General features: G+C 34.9%; 1 long non-coding RNA gene across 1 annotated transcript; it reads left to right on the forward strand.

Moving 5' to 3' along the window:
* Positions 1–1299: 1299 nt before the first annotated feature.
* On the forward strand, positions 1300–2613 carry LOC307007197. The gene is made up of 5 exons (XR_013799595.1): positions 1300–1608; positions 1700–1817; positions 1903–1994; positions 2312–2426; positions 2509–2613. It is a non-coding gene; the product is annotated as an uncharacterized lncRNA (long non-coding RNA).
* Positions 2614–7240: the final 4627 nt, after the last annotated feature.

Genomic DNA, 7240 nt, shown 5'->3' on the forward strand with positions numbered 1-7240 from the left:
ATCTATCTAACCCAACAGCACTTTTACATGTAAGAGCTTATCTGTCTATCTCTGTCTGTCTATCTCTGTCTGTCTATCTATCTCTGTTTTGATCTGTGTAACAATATTTCTCTATCTGTCGAGTGTCTTTTAACCCTAACAAGACATTAAGTGATATTATATCTCTTGAATTGTTGGCTAGTCATTTGTTATGCTCTTAGGGAAGACTGGGCAAAAGCAGTGTGCAGCCTCTACCCTCAACCCCTACTGTTCAATGGAGAAAGAGGGAAAGCCAAGGGGAAATCATTTACAAATATCCAAGAGCAGCCATGAAGGGCAACTGTAGAACGTAAGTATAAGGTACTCATACATATATATATATGCTTCTTAATTGTTTGCTCTGCAATATTGAACATTATGTGAAATTGTGCTTCTGTTTTGTAAATAGGACTAAGAAGTGACCACAACAACCTTTCTGGTAATGTTTAGCTACATCAAAATGATGTTGTGTGTATGTGTATCTCTTTATGTGTTTATTTCTTTCTCACAAATTTTTTTTTAGCAGGTCCACTTGTTGAAGAAGATGACTTGAGGGGTGGCCCTGCAAATGCCTCTGAGACAGCTGGTATACACTGAAGCAAAATATTGAACCCACTGACCCACTGATGTCACATGGACTACTTTGATGATGTTTTTATTTCCTTTCTGGACATGGACAGTATACCGTATATACATTTTCAATGGAGGGACAGAAAGCTCTCGGACTAAATCTAAAATATCTTAAACTGTGTTCCGAAGATGAACGGAGGTCTTACGGGCTTAGAACGACATGAGGGTGAGTCATTAATGACATTATTTTCATTTTTGGGTGAACTAACCCTTTAAACTAAATGTATTGCTTAGAAAATAATTAAACAGATGTCCTCTGACAACATGCTATGTGCATTTTACATAATGACTACTTCAGATATTTTGTGTTCATTGTTTTAAAATTAGTTTGGATTGAAGCAGTCAATGTGTAGTTTTTTAAAGAACATAATATAACAGTTAACTCAGTCAATATGTACAATACATGGTGAGATGGATTTGTTTATTCAAAGCATTAATCATTTTTGAGAAATTTGTAAACTCATCTTACAAAAGCTAATGTGAATGTTCTGTAAATATTGAATCTTTTTTGTTGATCATGTGTAAAGTCCTGTCATATTTAGAGTGGTCTATTTAGCATCTCTTTTGAGCTTTTTTAAAATGTTTATCATTTATGTGATCTAGGTGTCGGGAAGAGGATTGTGTGGTGCATCACAATGGACAGCAGCAAAAGAATTGGCCAAGAAATCAAGCAGCAAACTGGATGAGGAGGGATTAGAGATTGCTGTCTGTCGCCATGGCATTCTCCTTATGGCCTTAAACATGTTCCGAGGGGAAATTTTTGCTTACCTCCTCTTTCTTCAGAAAAAACTTGCAGACATGTCACAAGGGAGCATTACATTTTTCTGTTCAGATGTAGCCTGCAAATACTTCCCATATCTCCAACGTGTGTCTAAACAGTGCCCTGAGCTGCAGTCTTTACTGGACATGCATCCTTTTCTGTCTGTGATGCATGCCAAAGCACACTCTTGGAAATGTGAGGTATATTGCCATGCGTTTTAAGCATGTAATAATAAGAAGAAATGCACAAATTTTAAGTGCGTTGATTTTGTCGTATTTAAAAACTTGTTAGGTCAAGTACAGTGGGGCCTACCAGGAAGGAGCTGGGTCAACTATTGGTGAGGAAGTGGAGCAGGTGAACAGCTTCCTATCTCGAATTGCTGTTACAAGCAAATACATGTCAAAAGCAGGTTTGTTGAATTAGGTATGATTAATACAGAATGACTTTTGTTATATACATACCTCTCATTACATTTTCTTATATTTATGTTATAGGCAGAACAGACATGATTACAACACAAGCCATGTCCTAGAATAAGCGGAAGGTTCTCAATTTGGGACAAGCTCTTGTTAACAGATATACAAAGGTATAACTTTCTTCTCAGTCACATATTGCAGTTGGTATTTTTAGGTTTTACTAATTTATTCATATCTAAATTAAAGGTGTAAAAAGTAAATCAAAGTCAATCAGTAGTAGGGGCCGTGTCCACTCATGATGGGGGAGAAGAGAGTGAGAGCAAGAGGGAGGGAGACATTACAAAAGAAGGGAATATCACTGGAAAAAGAGCAATCAAGGAAGGGGTGTGTTTGTTTGAGTTGATTTTATCCAGTGTTTCTTAGAAATTGTTTACTGCGCCTGTTAATGAAATGCAGGACTTTTTCAAGTTGACTTTGTATATTGTAGACTCAGAAGGCTCTTCAAGTGCAGCAACACACCTCGGAGGCATTGAAGACAGAGCTATAACTTCATGATGATACTGTTCATCAGTGGGTTTCAGATGTACAGCAATGGGCAGAAGGTATTGTTTTGATTTGCTTTGTTATTATTCTTATTATTGGCAGGTAATACATAAAGCTGCTTTTATGCATTTTCTTGTGTAGAAAATGACCGACACGGGAGTGGTGATGCGAGAAGGTTGCAAGAAGAAATAGAGGGACTAACAGTCAGCATCAAAAGGCGTGCACAGCGTCTGTACAGTCAAACAGGTGAAACACAAACATTGGGAATTTACCATGTTATTTTTTAACTATTATGTCATTAGATGTCACATTGTATATGCATTTATTTCTTTGTAGCTAAAAAAGTGCTGTAATGCCTAATAAATTATTATTATTTTTTTTTTTTTTTTTCAGATTCGCCATTCTTTGCGTCTCAGAAGGAGTGAGGAGAAGAAGAAGCTTGCTGCTGCAATGGAAGAATACAACAGCATAGCGGATCCATCCCAGCAGCTTGGCTCAGTCGAAAACTTCTTTACAGCTGAGACTGTTGCTTGGCCTTGGCAAATCCCTTGCAGTACTGGTATGTTCTATATAACAGGGCAATTCAGTTATGTTCCCAGAGAGCCACAACCAGCAGAGTTCAGTTCCAACCCTAATCAAACACATCTGCCTGTAATAATCAAGCAATCCTGAAGACCTTGACCAGGAACAAAATTGAATAGCCCTATTCTGTAAGACCTGTCTATGTCGTTGTTTTTATGAGCAGGCACTGTATATAATGACTCTTTTGTTAACCTTATTTCAGATTTGGCTCCATTTCTCACCAAGAGTGTTTGACAAGGTGATAGCAGTGAGACGCCTTCAGGAAGAGAGAGGTCTAATTTGTAAGGAGATGAAACCGCACTGGACAGTCCTGACACAAAAGATGTCCAAATTTGAAGCACTGATTAATGAGATAAGTTCAAAATGTAAGAAAGTCTTAAAACATTTATTTGCGCTTGTGTATATATAGCATTGCATTTTTTATTAATGTATCCTTTTGTTTTTCAGCTCTTTTTCCAACACTGTCTGACACCGCATGCAAAGGTCTCCTCTGCATCGTTCAAAAGAAACATTATGAACTTAGGCATTTAATGCAGTTGGTAAAGGCAGGCTATGTGAAAATTTTCACCCAACAAGATTTGATGTCTGAAGAAGAGAAGTTTGAACAGGAAGATGACATGTGAGAGAAAGGGCTCTCAGAAAGCGACAACAGCTCAGATGATGAACATGATTTTCCTTAAGGCACTATCACGATTTGTCTGGGAACTGACCGGGTGTCTTTGAACAATAACCTTATAAGTTCCACATGAGAACTATTTGATGATTAAGATCAATGGAGCTGTCTACACTTAAAAGATTCAGTAATACAGTTTACATTCAGTATGCATATTTTGACACTTTACAGTTATTCAAAGCACTTATTGTACTTGTCCAAATGAAATAAAATCTACTCCAAAAATATATACAATACTCAAAACAAACTGGGATATTCACACACAAATTACATTTGACTGACTTTTTATTTTTCTTATATTTGGTTTTATAATCCTAGATTGTATGAATGTGTCCTGTCCTGGTGTGTAGAGCACTTTGGCCGACATGTGTTTTTAAAAGTGTTACATAAATAAATGTGGATTGATTGATTGATTGAGCTCTTTTCCCCCTCAATTTTTATTGATTTAATAAAAAAAACTACATACAAATCCTTACCATGACTCTTACTGAGACCCATCTTTTTTTTTAGTCAGATCAATGACATTTGGGACAAAACACCAAAATATTATCATTGCTCATACTTAGTGACGTGTTACAGTGACAAATGGCTGAAAAGTGCATATAAGCAAGATTATGCAAAGTACTGATGCCCAACACTTGAGGAGGACATTGTATTCTTGTTCCACAGGCCAAAGTCATTGCTTGAGAAATAAATGGAGAAGCTCATTGCATAGGTCCTTCTGCTATACCTATGAATTTGATAATAATGTGTTGGCTAGTCTGTAACCTAGTATTATTACTATTATATTTACAACATTTCTGTGAAATATTTCTGTATTTCATCAGATAGTCCCATTATACCCAATACAAGCATGATGTAAGCATAGAAAAGGGTGTAAAGAGAAAATACAGTATTCCAATATAAATGTGATTCAGCACAGTTTGTTGTCCATGATTAAGGCTGCACTTATGCATGTACTGTATGTATTAAATGTGTATGTTATGCACATGGTTTACTGTCCTTACACCCCAGGGGCCCATAGCGCTCCCCGAAAGAGCAAAACATGGCATATTTCAAATGACTGTAGCTAAATCAAGTCTAACTATTTGTGCTGTGTGTACTAAATAATGTCAGATAAAGTTTTCAGACATGGAAAGGTGGTATAAAGGCGTTTTAAAAAGTGCTCACAGTAAAATAACACATTTCAGCCTGCCTCTAAAATATGTCATAGAGGTTTGCACAATGAACATATTTAGACATGCCTTTGTTCATTAAAGATACTATTTATTTCATTTAGTTACTAATCGTTTTAAACTACATTACCCATACGCCTCAGTCATTCTATAGATGGAACAGGAAAACATGGCGCTGCTATTTGTATTTCATTGAAGTGTGTAGTCAGTCACGCTTAGGGTTAGGATCTCTGTAAATTAGTAATTTCTCTCAACATTGCTACACCCCATTGTTAATTTAATGTGGGCTATTACTGACGTAATAATAACAGCAAAACATACTTTGTAACTCCTGTGAGTTCCAATGAAACGTCAAAGGCAGTGAAAACCCAGATTTAAAAATAAATTATCCATTGAGTAAGAGGTGGCAAGGTTGAAATCAAAACATGATAAAGCTGCTGGAATGTACATTTGTTTATTTGTCTGTCTGTGTTGTCATGCAATGGACTGGCCATACGTTCGGGTTGTTTCCATTCATTAAGCCCAAGATGCTGGCATTGGCTCCCGACCCGCACCTTATTTTAGGCTATGTGTGTGTGTGTGTGTGTGTGTGTGTGTGTGTGTGTGTGTGTGTTTTTACAGCGTTGAGCATTGTAGCCAATCACAGACATATATGTTGTCCCCCTCACCGCAATGGCCAATCAGAGGTTTTTACGTTTGACTCTTCGGAATCACAACATTCATCTTATTGTGTATTATAAAAACAATGTTAACAAACGTCTCGAATATATCGTTAATTTATGAAATAATGCTGACAAAATGTTAAATACATAAAACAAAAATATGGAAATTCATCCGAAATTCAAATTCAATATTATGATAGGCTATAATTTTATAATTCCGTTACCAATGCCACACTTTTTTATTATTTCATGCCCTGCCATGTTCGCTACAAGTTATGTCTTCAATATATATATATATATATATATATATATATATATATATATATATATATATATATATATATATATATATATAAAAAACACTTGTAACAAAAGTTGTAGGCTTATTTTTTTTTTTTACAAGAATTGACAGTGAAGAGCAGGGCAAAAAACAACAAACAAAAAATCTGTTATAATAGATCTGTGCATGAAGTCTCTGCAGTATATTGTCTTCTAGACTTGCCACTTTGTTAATTTTATTAGGCTAATTTTTCTCTTGACTGTTTTAAAGCAATGTTTACTTAATTTATTAGAATATTTGAAGGGTAGCATATGCTAATGTTTTAATGTATTTTTGCCTGTTAACATGAATTGTTACTCATTTATTTATTGTTAAATATACTGCATTAGTTAGTTATTTCCAATATTAATATTATTTATTTTTTGCCATAGTTGCCTATTGGTACCAAGAACAACCCTTTTGCCAAAGTTACCATAAATAATACTTATCAATTCAATAACATTTACCAGATGATCGTGTAAAGTTTCAATAATGTTCAGCCTTTGTAACACCCAGTTGAAAATATTACGGTACTCCAAAATGGAATTCCATGGGGGGAAAAACACTTACAGTACCAATGTTGATCCTTTATTCAACATTAATTACCATAAAAGTGATTTTTAAAGTGAAAAGTAATCAATCAATTATTAGATTTATTAGAAAACAGCAAAGAAACAGTTACATGCAATACATGTAGATAAGAAAACAAGAACAGCAAACAAACACAGTGGGTTGTGGACCTATGTACACCGAGAGTGTTAATTTAACACTGGGGATTTTGCTGTAATAAATAGGATACAGTTTATTAATATGTAGGCCAGGCCTAATGTAATTTTTTAAAACTCAAACAAATTAGGAAAATAAAGTGGGTTCAATCCAAAAAGCTCTAAAGGAATTTTAGAATCGTTAATTCGCGTCAGCAATTAGGCTACACCATTTAAAAAGTAAAATATAGACAATAGGCCTACACAAATAAAAGCTGCATCAATTTCTGAAAAAAAAGAGAGAAAAAAAATCAGTAGCAATGTCGTTGATCGATTTGTGACGCAGTCTTTTGATTTGAAGGCTAACAATAGCCTAACAACGGTTTTTGCAAGACCCAAGTTGGTAAGAGAAACAACAGACACTAGCTCACAGTTAGAATTACATTATATTATTATTATTATTAATAGATCTGAAATATAGGCTAATTAAATATAAAAAATATATTTAATCCCAAATTGGTCCCAATGGTTGTGCTAAATCTAAAACTTTCCCTCTGAATAATAATGCAATTCTTACCCTGTTGGCCTATCTGTTGTTTCTCCGTGCTAACCAACTTTGGTCCGCCTGAATAAACCACTAGGCCTGCTGGTCTTACAAGTTATTAATCAAATTACTGTTCATAACTTTTACAAGTTATTAATCAAATTAATGTTCATAACTTTTAAAAGTTATTAATCAAATTACTGTTCATAACTTT

The sequence above is a fragment of the Phoxinus phoxinus genome (assembly GCF_949152265.1).
Source record: "Phoxinus phoxinus genome assembly, chromosome: 11".
Classification (NCBI taxonomy): Eukaryota; Metazoa; Chordata; class Actinopteri; order Cypriniformes; family Leuciscidae; genus Phoxinus; species Phoxinus phoxinus.